Source organism: Molossus molossus, unplaced genomic scaffold, assembly GCF_014108415.1.
Source record: "Molossus molossus isolate mMolMol1 unplaced genomic scaffold, mMolMol1.p scaffold_m16_p_11, whole genome shotgun sequence".
Lineage (NCBI taxonomy): Eukaryota > Metazoa > Chordata > Mammalia > Chiroptera > Molossidae > Molossus > Molossus molossus.
Window position 1 is genome coordinate 103,069,770 of NW_023425346.1, and position 15,254 is coordinate 103,085,023.

Here is a 15,254-nt window from a genome sequence, read left to right on the forward strand (position 1 = left end):
GAGCATAGCCATAATTTCTGTCTGCAAAATGAGCAGAGTAGCAGACTTAGGACGACGGACTCTGGAGCTGGACACGGATGTTGAAATCCCAGCTCTCGCACTCCTGACTGTGGGAACCGGGTGGCTTATCGGCCTGTCTGTGCCTCGGCTTCCCCCCCGTGACACGGGAATGAGAAGGTGCCCGAGCCAGGGGGTCGACCTGTTCATCCAGTGACGAAGCTGTGCTCCTTGCCTGTAGAAGCACTCCAGGAATGCTGGTGCTTATTATTATCAAGTAGTTAATTATTCGGGAATATTTTTAAACTACTTAGTACTTATTATTTAAATGTGTGCTATTATTTAACTCTTATTTTAAAAAGTTAATGGGAGGAGTGGATAGCTATTAGCTGTTTTTAAATACATGACTGTAGGTTAGGAATAATTTCAATGAATATGATTTACTTATGTAACTGAAAACAACAACAACAATAAAATAAAGAGAGAAGAGACCACCAACCGCACCCAGTCTGAGAACACTCTCGGGGCACAGCTGAGTCTCTGTGCAGACAGATAAATCTGCAGTAGCTTTGATGTTTCTCAAAACCGAGAATTACAATGAGTCACAGTCTCTCCTGTAGCTTTTCATCATTCCAACCCCAAATTATCAGCAATAACATCCTCACTTCTTGACATAGTAGTTAGGAGCCCAGATATGTGAGCATTTTCATTTCCCAAAAGCTTGACTCTGGAATGTGAGCTCTGAGCCCTCGTCCCTGACTGCAGGGTGACACGGCCTTTGGGGACACGGCGATTGGAGTCACACCACCCTGGCCCCTCCCTGTCGGCGTCACTGGCAGCTCATTGCACGGGACAGACCTTCCTTACCGGAGCTGCTGTGAGATGTCAGGAGATGATAGGCGCACAGGCTGGAGCAGAATGCCCGCCCAGAGAACTCGCTCAAATTCGGTCCAGACGAGGATGGCGGCTGATTCCCAGGCTGGAAGGACACGCAAAACCAAGGTAGACTTGGCTAAATAATAATTTAAAATGTTCATAGTTCAAAACCATTTCGCACACGAGAAGAACACAAATAGAATAAGCATGACTCAGCAAAGCACTTTTGCACCTCGATGTCGATAGAAAATATGCGAAGTGAATGCACACTGATGGAAGGAAATGTCACGGGGCAGCTAAAAGCAGTAGAGAAATGCCTCATCGCACTGCCGCTCTCCAAACATCTCGCCAGGTTTGGGGCTCTCTGCAGCCTCTTCCCTAAGTCTCCCCTAAGGGAAGAGAACAGGTCAGAAAAGCAAAGTAGGGGCGCCCTCCCATGAGCCAATGGCTTTAAAACTGTTGGGATCCTCTGAGCGGTGATTTCACATTCAGGTCTGCACCCCAACAGAAACTCGTGTACAAGCTTTTCCTTATAGCATTGATCAGAAGAGTAAACTTCAAACAAGGGGAATGCCCAGCCAGGGGGAATGACTCAAAACATAATGGGCCAAGAGTGATGAGCTCATTGAAAAGCATGCGGGAGCCCAGCTGGAGTGGCTCAGCGGTTGAGCATCAACCCATGCACCTGGAGGTCATCAGTTTGATTCCCGGTCATGGCACATGCCCGAGTTGTGGGCTCAACCCCCAACAGGGGGCATGCAGGAGGCGGCCAATTGATGTTAATTTTTTTTCTTACAGATGTTTCTATATCTTTTTCCTTCTCTCTAAAATCAATAAAAAATAAAAAAAGAAAGCTTGGAAAACATTCCATAACATGCAATGCAATGGTAAGCCACAGTTAGAATGTGACATGATCAGGAAAGCATCGATCCAGTTGCGTGCTTGAGTTGGGAAGGAGATGGTACAGACACAGTGGGGTTTTCATCTCGGGTGGGTTGCAGGTGGTTTCCTGTTTGCCTCTGTGCTCTTCTTCCTTCTCCATACAAGATGGAAGATGAGCATGCTTCTCGAACAAACAGAAAAACCACAATCAGTCTAGGATGAACTCAGCCTGAAACGTAGGATGATAGAGGCCCGAGGAAACAGGAGAGGGAGCAGCTGGCCTGGGTGGTGCTGGGGCCCGCCAGAGAGGGGGCATTTGAAGCCAGAAGGGTTCCGCTGTGGGAGCAAAGAGGAAAGTGCGTGTTCTGCAGGGGGCCTGCCCTGGAGAAAACACAGAGATGTGCAGGGAACAGCCTTGTGGGAGAAGTTGATCTTACCCCGTTGGGGGCAGAATGGTGCCCAGAAATGGAGACACACAGTGCTCTGTCTCCATGGTCAGGATCCACCAAGCAGAAGGTCTTGTTTCCCTTTTGCCCGAACCTTAGGGCCCTCTGACACACATCACCTGTATGAAGGGTCCACACCCGCCTGCTCTGCATCAGACTCCTGGTCAGAGCCACTGAGCTTCCGAACGGAAGTTTCTGCTGTAGCCAGGAGGGGTCGCTGTGGCGCAGGACGAGCATCCAAAAGTCAGGAGGCTTGGGTTCAAGTTCTCATTTTGTTCTTTTCTGTAACCTGTGAAATCCACGTGGGGACGGAAACACCCTCCTCACGGGCTTCCTGTGGGATCAAACAAAACAGTTAAGCACAAACGCTTGTAACCTTGTTGCCGTGGAAGTGGGGTTCTTGCGGTGTCACGAGGAACAGCATTTCCAGGGACCCACAGGGAGGAGAAGGTCTGGTGGTAATATTTCTTTGTGATGCAAAATGAAAAGGATGCCCTTCCAATGGCCCATCCTCGTCTGTCCCGCCATGGAAAATCAGGGCCGGAAATAAGGCCCATGTCCAGAGATTCTGTATCGTATTAAAGCTTAGTCCCAGTCCAGCATCCAGTGAGCTTAGCTTGTGTTCCCGGCTGCAACCGTTGCTTTGCTGCGTTACCCAGGCTCCAGCCTGCAGCCTGCATTCGGAGTCCCCGCAGCCCAGCCACACGGTGGCTAAGGTCACATGACTACTGGAGAGAGCGAGCGAGAGGGAAAGAGAGCGAGCGAGAGGGAGAGAGAGCGAGCGAGAGGGAAAGAGAGCGAGCTTCTTTGTTCACCTGGAATGATGTATTCTCAGGCTTGGGAGGAACCAAGAGCTTTTTCAAAATAACCAGTCAGCTTCCCAAACTCTCTCGGGGGTGACCTGCATGTACCCCCCACATACAGCTGGAGGGTGGCCTGCAGAGAGAGGCCAGGAGGCTGGGCAGGTGTGCCCCCTCGGGCAGGGGTGGCCGCACAGACCACATTTCAACTGTATCCTGAGATACGCTGGCATCTGTAAAGACATTAAGTATGGAGCAGTGTTTTATTTTTATTTATATTTTGTTTTTTTAATTCTCACCCGAGATACTTTTTCATTGCTCTTCAGATAGAGTAGAAGGGAGGGAGGGAGAGAGAGAGAGAGAGAGAGAGAGAGAGAGAGAGAGAGACATTGATTCGCGAGAGACACATCAATTGGTTGCCTTCCACGTGACCCCCAGTGGCGCTGGGGATCAAACCTACAACCCAGGTATGTGCCCTTGATCAGGAATCAAATCCGAGACACTTTGGTCTGCAGGCCGACGCTCTAACCGCTGAGCCAAACCGGCCGGTGCTAGAGTGGTGTTTTAAAGAGATCTCTGGCTGCTTCTGAGAATGGGATGGAGTAGGGCCAAAGGAAGACCAGTTTGGGAGGCTGGGCACAGATCCAGAGAAGGACGGGTGTGTGGAACAGAGAGAAAACAATCCCAGTAAATCAGATGCATACAGCCAGTGTGTGTGGCGCCTCCTAGAGGTCAGAGGCTGGGCCAGAAAGCTGGGGCTGGAAGAGGCCGGGGCCCGGCTGGCCTGGAGACCAAAGGTGCCCAGCAGAGGCCCCTGAGACTTCTCGCCGCCACCTCCCCTCACACAATAAGACAACGAACATTCATGGGGCTGTGTCCGCCACCACACAGCCAGGGCTGCTTGTCTGCAGTTGTCAAGAGCGACGAGGGGACCACGGGGCTGGAACCACGCAATCTGGGCCGCATTACATCCAGATAAGCGACCCTGTACGTCGCTGGTGCGCAGAGCGCTGGAGAATGACTCATTTTCGCTCCTTGGAGATGTGATGTCAGCACACGTTCTCAGGGCAGAGCAAACCACATCCGGAGAGGAAGTGAGAAGCTCAGAGGAGCAGCGAGGATAACCGGCCACAGCCTTGCAGTGCGGAGGCCGAAACGAGAGGCGTTCGGTTTGGAATCGAGGCTGGAAACACCAGCTGCAAGGACAGCGCGGAGCAACAACCTTCTGTGACCACCTCTGCAGAAGACCCAGACGAGGACGCATTTCCCCGGCTGTTGCATCCAGATTTCCTGGGGACATGGCCGTGTGAACCTCGGTGAGGAAGATGAGCCTCTGGGCCTTTTCTTATGAGAACATGGTCAATTTACCTGCAGTTGTAAGAAATAACAAGAAGTCCCTGCATAGTTTTTCCCAGCGGTAACATTTCGCATAAGCAGTGTAGCCTCCCAACCAGGAAATTGACAATGAGACCGTGATTCGGCTGTGAGAACTCTTAAAGAGAGAGTGCCACTTTCAAGTTTCAAAAATGTGAGATGTCAGTATTTTTTTTAACCCCAGCTGAAATTAAATCAGCAAATAACCAAACAGGAAGAAAAAGCCCTGGCCGGTTTGGCTCAGCAATTAGAGCGTCGGCCTGCGGTTCAGAAAGTGCTTTTATATTAATCCTAGCAAGGAATTTATATCTATATAATGAGCATATATATATTTATAAGAAAAATATTGTGGCCCTTGAAAATATTTTGATGGCCTATATATAGCATTATAACCAAGGTGACAACATACAACCATACCTCAGGAAATGGATGAGGCAACATTAGATGAGTTTGCTTATTGAGATGAGGTTGTTTTGAGATATATTATTTGTGTCCTTTTTAATCTGCACTCAAGGATATGTGCGGGTTTTTTGTTTGTTTGTTTGGTTGGTTTTTTTTACATTGATTTTGAGAGAGAGAGAAACATTGATCATTTGCCTCTTACGCACTCAAGGATATGTGCGGGTTTTTTTGTTTGTTTGGTTGGTTGGTTTTTTTTTACATTAATTTTGAGAGAGAGATAAACATTGATCGTTTGCCTTTTACATATGCCCCGATCGGATATCGAACCCAACCTGGGTATGTGCCCTGACCAAGAATCAAACCCATAACTGGTGCACGGGATGATGTTCCAACTAACTGAGCCACCCAGCCAGGGCTGATTGCGTCCTTCTTTAAGTCCTCTACCATTATTTCTTACATCCAGGGACTTACCAATGTCCTCCTAATTACATTTAAACTGTCTTGTGTCTTTTTACCCATTCATTCATTCAACAAATTATATATATATATATATATATCATATGCTATTGGCCAATTATTTTTTAGTGGTTATAAAAACAGAAGTCACCAAAAATGCCCTTTGGGGAGCTGACATTCCAATCTGCACCCCCATTTTATGTCAGCGGGAATTGCCTTGTTCAGGGTCCCATCACCTTTCAGAAGGACCACTGTAGAAGCTTCCATATCCATCAGTCTCTGCAGTCTCCTCCCTCCCCCGCAAGTCTGTGCTCTGCACTGCTGATTCTTCGGACAGACCCGTCCATTCTGTGACGGTCATGCGTGAAGTCCAGTGTTCCCATCACTCCGGACCCCTCTGGGCAGGACCGGTTCTGACCGCCTGCGCAGCCGCAGTGGCCCAGCCCTGCCGTCCTGCCACGTGGTCTTTCTTCCACCGTCTCTCCCGCCCACACGGCCAGCTCAGGTTTGCACCTGCTCATTCCCCCGCTGAAGCCCTCCCCTTGCCTTTCTGCCTGAACAAGTCACGCTCGTTAACCTTTCAGTCCAAACACGAACTTGTCTGCTGAGTGAGGTGGAGTAAATTCCGCTTAGTGCCAGGTTTCGTTTACTTGGAGATCGCCAAATGGCCACCGATTGACTGGGTTACTGCGCTGTCGCTCGCTTCGAGTGAGCAAGGAGATAGGTCTGCTTGGATTGGTTGTCACCTGCATGGCCACAGAGGTTCCTTCCTCCGGGGTGGTGCAGAGAACGCACTGGGCATGCTCGGTCAGTTCTGTCGGTCATTGTCTGCTGAGCACAAAAGTCATTGGAAAATTAGAAAAGAGCGTAATAGAGAGAACACCAAATACTGAGAGAGTAATATTGCAAGGTTTGGGCATAGTTTCTTCATTGCCCTAGTATTTTTATTTACTTTGTTTATATATAGAGAGAGTTTATATATGTGTAACCTTTTGTGGTTAAAGCATATTAAAGTGTTTTACATTTTGGACACAAACAGCTACATTTGTTTTCAACAGGGCTGGATTTCCCCTCCCACCGTTGGAGGCTGGAAATGCCCGGGTTATTTACCACGTCTCCACAAACTCGGGCATTAATTGCTCGTACAAGAGGCCAAGAAAATGGCCTTTTCTTCAGTTATGCTTCCCTTTGATTCTTAGTAAGATGGGCTATATTGTCATTTGTTTGTGAGGCTCTTGCATTTCATCGTTCTAAGTTTTTAAGCTTTTCCCCTACCCGCTTACTTAATGGACTATTTCAGCTTTTGCCATTGATTCATATGAACTATTCATTTATCAACATTTTCAATCCTGGCTCGATCTTGTTTGTGGCAATTTTTTTTTCAGCCTGTAATTTGCCTTTTCTTTATTTTGTGATGTTTGATGTATAATTTTTATGTGCGTTCAAATCTGTATTTTACTTTTTCCTGCGTTCCGTTGGTTTTAAGCTTTGAAAGTCCTTACACCATCCAGAAACCAAGGAGTTATTCTCTTTCTTCTTCCCCTTATTTTTAAATAATAATCTTCAGTTTATTGGGGTATGTGGTAAAGTTAGAAGCAGATATTTTTCCCAAATATCTCACCAGTTACAGTGTCATTTTTGATTGAGAAATCAACATTTCCATTGATGAGAGACACCCATTTAATATAAGCTAAGAACTGCTCAGTTTCCGGCTTCGCTGCCCGTCCATCTGCCATTTCTCGGACCAGTGATGTACAGACCCACCCACCTGAGATTTACTACACAGCATAAAGCCTGTCAGAGAAAGCTCTCTCTTATTTGTCTTCTTGTAGAAGATTTTTAAAAAGGTATTTCCACTTATTTACACTTCCAGTTTCATTTGGGGAAATTGTTCACTTTAAAACATAGCCTTTTCCTTAATACATAGCTGCTCTGTCTGAAAACAAGACTATTTTTCAGATTAAAAATTTTTGTTCTTCTTTATTAATTGTAGAGAGAGAGGAAGGGAGAGGAAGAGAGAGAGAGAAACATCAATGGGAGAAAACATTGATTGGCTGCCTCCTGCATGCCCCCCACTGGGGATCGGGCCCACAACCTGGGCATGTGCCCTGACCGGGAATCGAACTGGCGACCTCTTGATGCATGGGTCGATGCTCAACCACTGAGCCACACCGGCCGGGCTTATTTTTTTTTTTTTTATCCTCACCCGAGGACATTTTTCCATTTTTTGTTCAGGTAGAGTGGGAGGGAGAGAGAGGAACAGAGAGAGAGAGAGAAACATCGATGTGAAAGAGACACATCGAGTGGCTGCCACCTGCACAACCAACCAGGGCTGGGGACAAACTGCAACCAAGGTACGCGCCCTTAGCGGGAACCGAACCCGGGTCTCTCAGGACCGCAGGCCGGCGCTCTAACCGCTGAGCCAAACCGGCCAGGGCTGGCCGGGCTTATTTTTAAATTTTATATATTTGTCTCCTTACTTGGATTATTAAGACTCTTCTTAATTTTATTTGCAGGTGCTATTATCAATGGTATTTTTTTTATTATATTTTTACCTGGTTAAATACTTCTAAACAGAAAGTTTACTTTGGTGTACTAATGTTGAGCTTGGCTAACTTATTAACTTCTTTCTGTGAGTTCCTAGTAGACTGCTGGGAGAATCGGAAGGTGGGCAACGGGGGTAGCCCACGCCAGGCACACGGCATTGCAGCTACAGGAAGTCCGAGCCCGGCCAAAGGTAGAGCACGTGCCAGGGGCCAGGGTGGAGGTGACTGGGGACAAGGCAGGGTGATGGTGAGGAGGAGCATCTGCGGGGACTGCAGTTCTGGCCTCGTCCTTGCGGTGGTTACCTGGACACCTTTGGTGTCTAATTGAACTATCCGCTTATAATCTGCGGATTTCAATATGCATGTCTGTAGCGGGACGGACGGTGGTCCCCACAAAGAGGTGTCCAAGTCCTCACCCCCGGTACCTGTGGATGTGATTTGGGAAATGACCCTGTGCTGATGTAGTTACGTTAGAGATCTTGAGATGAGCTCATTCTGATCGGGATGGGCTCTAACCCTGCTCGCTCGTGTCCCCAGATTTAGGTAACTCTGGTTGTTCGAGTTACACCCAGGAGAGGGTCAGAGGCAGAGACTGGAGAGAGCCATCGACGGGCCAGGGGACACCAGGGATTGCCAGCTACAGTCGGGACTAGAGAGGGGCCGGAGGGATCCGCCCCGGGGCTCCTGCAGGGAGCAGAGTCCCGCCAACACCTAGCTTTTAGACGTCCAGCCTTCAGAACTGTGAGAGAACAAGTATCCGGTTGTAGTGATTTGTTGTGACAGCCCTAGCAGTCACTACAGGGCCACTTTCAGCCACCGAAAGCAGCCAGGGCAGGGCTGCGGGGTCAGGTACTCAGCACGGTGGCTGGGGACGCCTCGGAGAGCCAGGAGGTCACTGAGCTGAGTGATTCGACACACGCTTTCACTTTATCCTACTCATAGGCAGGACCTAAGGAGTCCTTGTGGATGTCACAGGCTTCCCTCCACACCGAAGGCTCCCCGGCCTTTAGGGTCCCCGTCTTCGGCCCCAGGGACGGCCCTTGCTGTTGTGGGCTGCAGGCCTGGTCCCCAGCTCCGGCTCTGTTTCAATGCCACGTCCTCTGGGGACTCACTTTGCTGCGCAGTTTTCCCATCCTCCCTGATACAGCTATGGGCCAGCTGCCCCCGCCCCACCTCCTGGTCTTTGGGAGGGGATTAGGTTAGATGTGGGCGGGGCCATCTTGATGGGATTAGTGGTCTCTCTCCCCCACCCCCTCCAGGACTTGGAGCAGTCAATGTCCACAGCATCACCCTCTCCTGGGTGTTTTGTTATCCTCAGCTGACAGAGACAGCCTGGGCCCTCATCCATCCCTGACAGGTGGAGTCTCCGGGAGACTCCAGTTTGGGGAGCAGCGGGGCTTCAGTTTTCCATTGTTGCTCCCCCCTTTCAGCCCCAGGAACCCCTATAAATCCCTCAGGCTTCTCCAGCAGGCCTGCTGCTCCCCATTCCCAGCCCACCCGGACTGTGGGCACCGATCCTGCCTCCATCCTGCAGGTTCTACCAGAGGGAGCACCTAGGCGCCTGCTCGAGCCTCCGCCGTCACCTCCCGGCCATCACCCTGAGGGTCCCCGTGCATGACAGTACCTGGTCCCACCCGTGTCGTTACATATTTATTTATGTGTTTATCTGTTGAATGCCAGTCTCTCCCCCACCCCCACCCTTCACTCACACACACACACACACACACACACACACGGCTTTTAGTGATGAGCCACCTGCCTCAACAAAGTCAGGGTGCAGTAAACCACCCCAGCCTAAGGCGCTGCCCCTGCATAGCTCGATCCACTTTTTTCTTTTAATATAATATATATAAGTCAAAGTTTCTTATCAGAGGGAAGTGAGATTGAGGATTAAGAAGTTTCTCTTACCTTCTAGTGTATATACTTCTAAACTCTTTAAAGTATTTAAAGTAGCTAATACGTTACTTGTGTAATAATAGTTTCCGAACAAATAAAAATTTTATTCTTTTTGTTTTGTTTTGTTTTTTATCCTCACCGGAGGACATTTTTCCATTTTTTTTGTTCAGATAGAGTGGGAGGGGGAGAGAGAGAGAGAAACATGGATGTGAAAGGGACACATCGAGTGGCTGCCACCCGCACGACCAACCAGGGCCGGGGACAAACTGCAACTGAGGTACGTGCCCTTAGCGGGAACCGAACCCAGGTCTCTCTGGACCGCAGGCTGATACTCTTAACGGCTGAGCCAAATCGGCCAGGGCACAAATAAACATTTAAAAAAGAAATAATAGTACATGTTTCCAACAAACCAAACCTCTGACCTAATCTTTACATCGGATGACCTATGACAGAGGACGGTGCCACCATCCACCCAGAGCAGCCGCCCGCCCCCAGGTGCCTGACTTCCGACCATGTCACCTGCTCTGCAAGGGCTTCTCCCCCACTGGCTGCACTTGGCCGCGGCCTCCAGGCTGAGGTGGCCAAGGGCGCCTGAATGTCAGGCGGGTCTCTGCTTTGGGCTGCTGACTCCAGTGGGGCCTTGCAGTCCTGTCCTGACACCAACGTGCTGAATTTCTCAGCAGCAGCAGCCCTGCCTCGAAGACTCGGTTATTCATCCCTTGTCTGTCACTGCTGCCTTCTTCCTGAGCTTCCTTTGATTTTTAAAAATGTATTTATTGAATCTAGTGGGGTGACATTAGTTAATAAGATTCTATAACACGTCATCTATTTACTGTATTGTGCTCACCACCCCAAGTCAGGTATCTTTCTATCACCATTTATCCCTCCTCTATCCTCTCCTACCCCCCCTTCATTATTTGTTAATTCAGACATTCAGTCAGCAAATATTTCTATAGCAACTAATGTGTAGGGGTTCTGTGAAAACAGAGAAATTAGCCATGAAAGGTAAATAGAAAACTCCATCCAGCTAGAAATTAGGATGCTCTTAACAGCTGTGAAGCCAAGAATCCTATGAAAAAGGGTGCTTCTTACCAGAAGGCAAAGAAATAAATGCAAATTGAAAGACTGAATTGACATTTTCACTTGTCAACAATTAAAATAACTCATCGCCAGTGCAGACATGCTAATGTAGGCAGTTTCTATTTACTGTGAGCAACCAAGTATCCACACAGGTGTGACAGGCTACCTCAGTGGGATATTAATTTGTATTTTTCCCTTCTGATTTTTTCCCTTCTCCTTCAAAGAAAGTGGCCAGGCTGTGTTTGTGTCCTATTGCTGTGTAAACTATACCATCAACTTAGTAGCATAAGACAAGACACATTTAAAACTCAGTTCTGTAGGTCAGAAACCCAGACAGGACTCAACTGGATTTCTGTTCAGGGCCTTTCAAGACTGAAATCGGGGTGGCTGCCAGTCCGTGGTCAGTTCTGGTGTCTCTGCAAGAGAACCCACTTTCGAGCGAGTGCCGTCTCTCTCAGCCTGCGGTGGGTTGGCGCAACGCAATGAACTACGAGCACACACTGGTAGGAGTGAGGGGGAGCATCACAAGAGAGCAAATGCTCCAGATCTCTGGATGCAGCCCAATTTATTTGCAGAGTGGTTTCCCAAGTTATATGTGGATTTAGGTGAATCATTTCCCTGAGATGGCGCCTCTGCAAACTATACAGCCAAGCCTTGTCTCTCACTTTTTACGGAGACATCAAAGATGAAAAATAACAAACCCATCCATGCCTGGGCATCCATGGCCCATTATCCTCACAGAGTGTTCTTCCTTTGTCGTGCAAACCTTTTCTATTCACATGCAAACAAAGCATTCAGAATCAATCAGGGTGGACTTCCTGCCTTCTAGTCAAACCTGTCTGTCCACACACACTTTGATCCTAGGTTGGCCAGGTCACGAGAATGCACATCACAAGGTTACAAATCGTTCATTCACCAAACCCCCATCCCTACAAGTGAGCTCGAGTTGTCAGCAGAATTCAGTTCCTTGGGGTTGTAGGACTGATGACCATCAGCATGGGGCCGCTCACTCTCAGCTCCTCCAGGGCACATGCATTCCTTGTCATGTGGCCCTCCCATCTCCAAAGCCAACATCTGACCTTTCCCACATGTCCTTTTCATGCTGTCTCTAGGAAGGTCCCAAATGGGTCAAGCCCCAATGCTAAAAAGAAAAAAGACCATTTAATAAAATAAATAAATGGAATGATAAAGGAAACAAAACACTGCATCTCGACTTGGTGTCTGCACAGAGGTGGTTTGGCCGTAGGTTAGGGACACCCTGACCTTCCTGTAAGTAAGACAAAGAGACTGGCCCCTAACTCTCAGTCTGAGCAGGAACTTGGGCAAAGGTGGCAGAGCCTTCCTAGCATGAGAATTAAGCATGGTGGTTGTTTCTTTATTCCTCTGTCTGTCTCTTGAAAGTTAATCCCACAGTGTCTCTCAATTTCTCCCCCTTCTACACACACACACACACACACACACACACACACACCCCGTTTCCCAGACAGAAAAACCAGGACTGCAACTTGGGTGGCAACAAGCCCTGTCAATTCAACGCCCGGCTCAGCATCCTTCGCAGCTCTGGCTGCGGAGGTTTTGCAGTCTGAGGTCAGAAGACATGGGGACTGTGGAGAAAGGGGAAGTCTGGGGGCTAACGCCTCTTGCTTTCAGTCCATTGCAGATCAGCACTAAAGGACCGCAGCCCCTCCTCACTTCCTCAGGGAGAACAGGACCGAGCTGGCCATGTGATCTGCTGTCAGCGTTGTGGTTTCCAGCAAATGTCACAGAAAGAGGAGCAAGGGATTCCCACTTAGGACCTGGTGTCCTTGTCCTGAGGGCACAGCGCGCCAGCTTCTAGTCCCAACCCCAGTCCTCGCTCAGTGGTCCCAGATGCTACTGCCCCCACCTGGCACGCCCAGACACCCCCCTTGGGCACACATATGCACACAAAGTCACATTAGCCGGGGCACACGTAGACACCCCCCCATAAAGTCACATAGACACACATAGACACTTTCCTAAACATAAACACATAGGCACACACATGCAGACACTCAGATGTAGAGCGACACACCTGTACACATACACGCTCATATACACACAAACACACATGCACAAATCACGTGTGCTCCAGTGCACACACAGGCACACGACTTCCTGGCAGAAATCCCGACCCACAGGTCTTGTCAGCTCTGCATGCGGATTTTATGTCCCTATTGTTTGTTGACCGTTCCCGTATTTTCCTTTAAAATTCGGTGATCGCCAATCTGAAGAAGTGGGCACTGCCAGGCCGCACAGCAGCTGGCTCCTGGGCCGGGCGTCTGCTGCCAGGGCCACTGCGGTTGGATCCAAGCCCCCGTGGGCCTTCCTCTCCTTGTTGTGTGCTCGCTCGTCCTTAAAGACACCTCCTCTCTCCCCGCCAAGGTCCTGGTGGTCTTGGTGGAGTCAGAAGCTGAGGAAACCACGCACCCACGTCGGGTGGGATGCCCGAGGTCCTGGGAGCCAGACCCCTGCACCAGGCACCAACCCCTATCATCCGTGCCCCACGCTGCTGGGAGGCAGTCCACGGCTCCTCACTGGTGAGGCACCCAGCAGGAGGTGGGGTGATGGGGTGCCAGCTGGGCGTGGCTTCGCGGGATCAGGAAATGTATACAATTATGGGTGGTTTTCATCCGTGGCTTTTCCTTATGCACAGGGGTGAAGTCGCTGAAGCACTCGGAGCCGCTGAGTATCTAACTGTGGTGGTGGACACATGACCCCGCACACGTGATTAAATCCGTGGAGCCAAACACACACACACACACACACACACAACAAGTAAATCAAACTGGGGAAGGCAAAGTAAAACCTGTGGATTGAATCTCCGTCAATGTCCTGCTTAGAGCCCTGGCCGGTGTGGCTCAGCTCGTCGGAGAGTCAACTTGTACCCCAGAAGGTGGGGGCTTCGAAGGTGGGAGGTAACTGATCCATGTTTCTCTCTCTCACCTATGTCTCTCTCTCTCTCCCTTCCTTTCTCTAAAACCAGGAAGGGGAGGGAGCAGCAGGCCCGGCTATATATGGTGCGGCGAGATGCTACGGCAGAGGACACCGAGCAGGCGTGCTCTCTCTGTGTTCTCTTACACCTGCCGTGAATCCACCCTGATCTCAAAGGAAAGTTCAATTTCTTACAAAGGGGCGGGGCCACCGGGAGGCCCTGTGCTGTGTGTTTCCTGGTCGGCTTCCTTCCTTTCGGCCTCGGCGATCTTTCTCCTTTGACGTTTCTCTATCTTGTCTCTTGGATGAGTGAGCTTGTTTGGGACACGTTTCCCTGGTTGTGACACGGTGTTCCCCAAGGAGGCGGATTCCAGCAATGGTGCGGTAGTTCGTCCTGCTTCAAACACAGGGGACAGCGTCCTGATCTGGCGTCCTGCTCCGAGCACCCCTGGCTCCCGCCTGCCAGGGGGTCTCCTGGAGTCCTGTCCCTTCAGCAACCGTGTCCTGGGGACCGATCTATGGTCATTCACGGTGTAAACCCTCGGGGCGGACCGCTGGGCTCCGAAGACCTACATCAGGGAGCAGAGGGGAGAAACACCACCAATCAGAGGCTGTAAGACTGTGCGCTGGGGCCCTCAGCTGAGCACAGGCACAAAGGGCTGACGCAGCCCGCAGTGGTGACTTCCTGGAAGAGGAGCCAGGCTGATTCTCTAAGGAAAGACTGAAAAGTATCGGGTGAAGCTGCCAGAGTCACTTTCCCCGACTGCCTGCCTCCGCTGACTCACCTGTCCATCCTCAGAATGAGGGGGCCCCCCTCTCCCCAGGGCCACAGGCACATCAACAGTGTCACTTGGCATGGAGCAGCACGCGACCTGACATGTTTCGTTTGGGGGTAGCTCCCTCAGGGCCAGAGAACACCCCTGAGACTCACTCTGTGAGGGACGAGCGTGAGAACGTAAACCGAGAGAGGCAGGAGCTAGAGGGGCCTGAGAGACACCAGGTTTATGTTTTATGCTGTAGCACAAAAGAATTTTTATTTGATCTTGTCCACTGCTCAGGGGTCCTTCCAGCCTGTCTCTCCACTTCCCTCTCCTGGTCTCCAACCTGCATGCAGCCAGTGTGGCAACAGACGACCCCAACATCACAACCCTTGCAGTGCCCTGGCCGGTTTGGCTCAGCGGTTAGAGCGTCAACCCGCAGACCAGAGGGTCCCGGGCTCAGTTCCCGCTAAGGGCACGAACCTCGATTGCAGTGTGTCCCCAGCCCCATGGGGTTGTGTGGGTGGCAGCTAGTCGATGTGTCCCTCTCACATCGATGTTTCTTTCTCTCTTTCTCCCTCTCTCCTACCCTCTCTATCTGAAGATAAATGCAAAAATGTCCTCGGGTGAGGATTAAAAAAAAGCCCTCCCAGTGTCTCCATCAATCCACCTTCTGCCTTCCCCTCTCCTGGCTCTGCAGTGTGTGGACATGGGCAGGATGTCCTCATGTCTGCAAGGACAGCTCTGATTCCTGCTCCCATTTCCACCGGAGAGGTCGCCAGCAGGCTG

The 15,254-nt window shown here is 50.1% G+C and overlaps 1 long non-coding RNA gene across 1 annotated transcript; it reads left to right on the forward strand.

The window, feature by feature from the left end:
* Nucleotides 1-4,121: 4,121 nt before the first annotated feature.
* On the forward strand, nt 4,122-14,124 carry LOC118625707. The gene is made up of 3 exons (XR_004958712.1): nt 4,122-4,317; nt 13,159-13,313; nt 13,430-14,124. It is a non-coding gene; the product is annotated as an uncharacterized LOC118625707 (long non-coding RNA).
* The last annotated feature ends 1,130 nt before the right edge of the window (nt 14,125-15,254 follow it).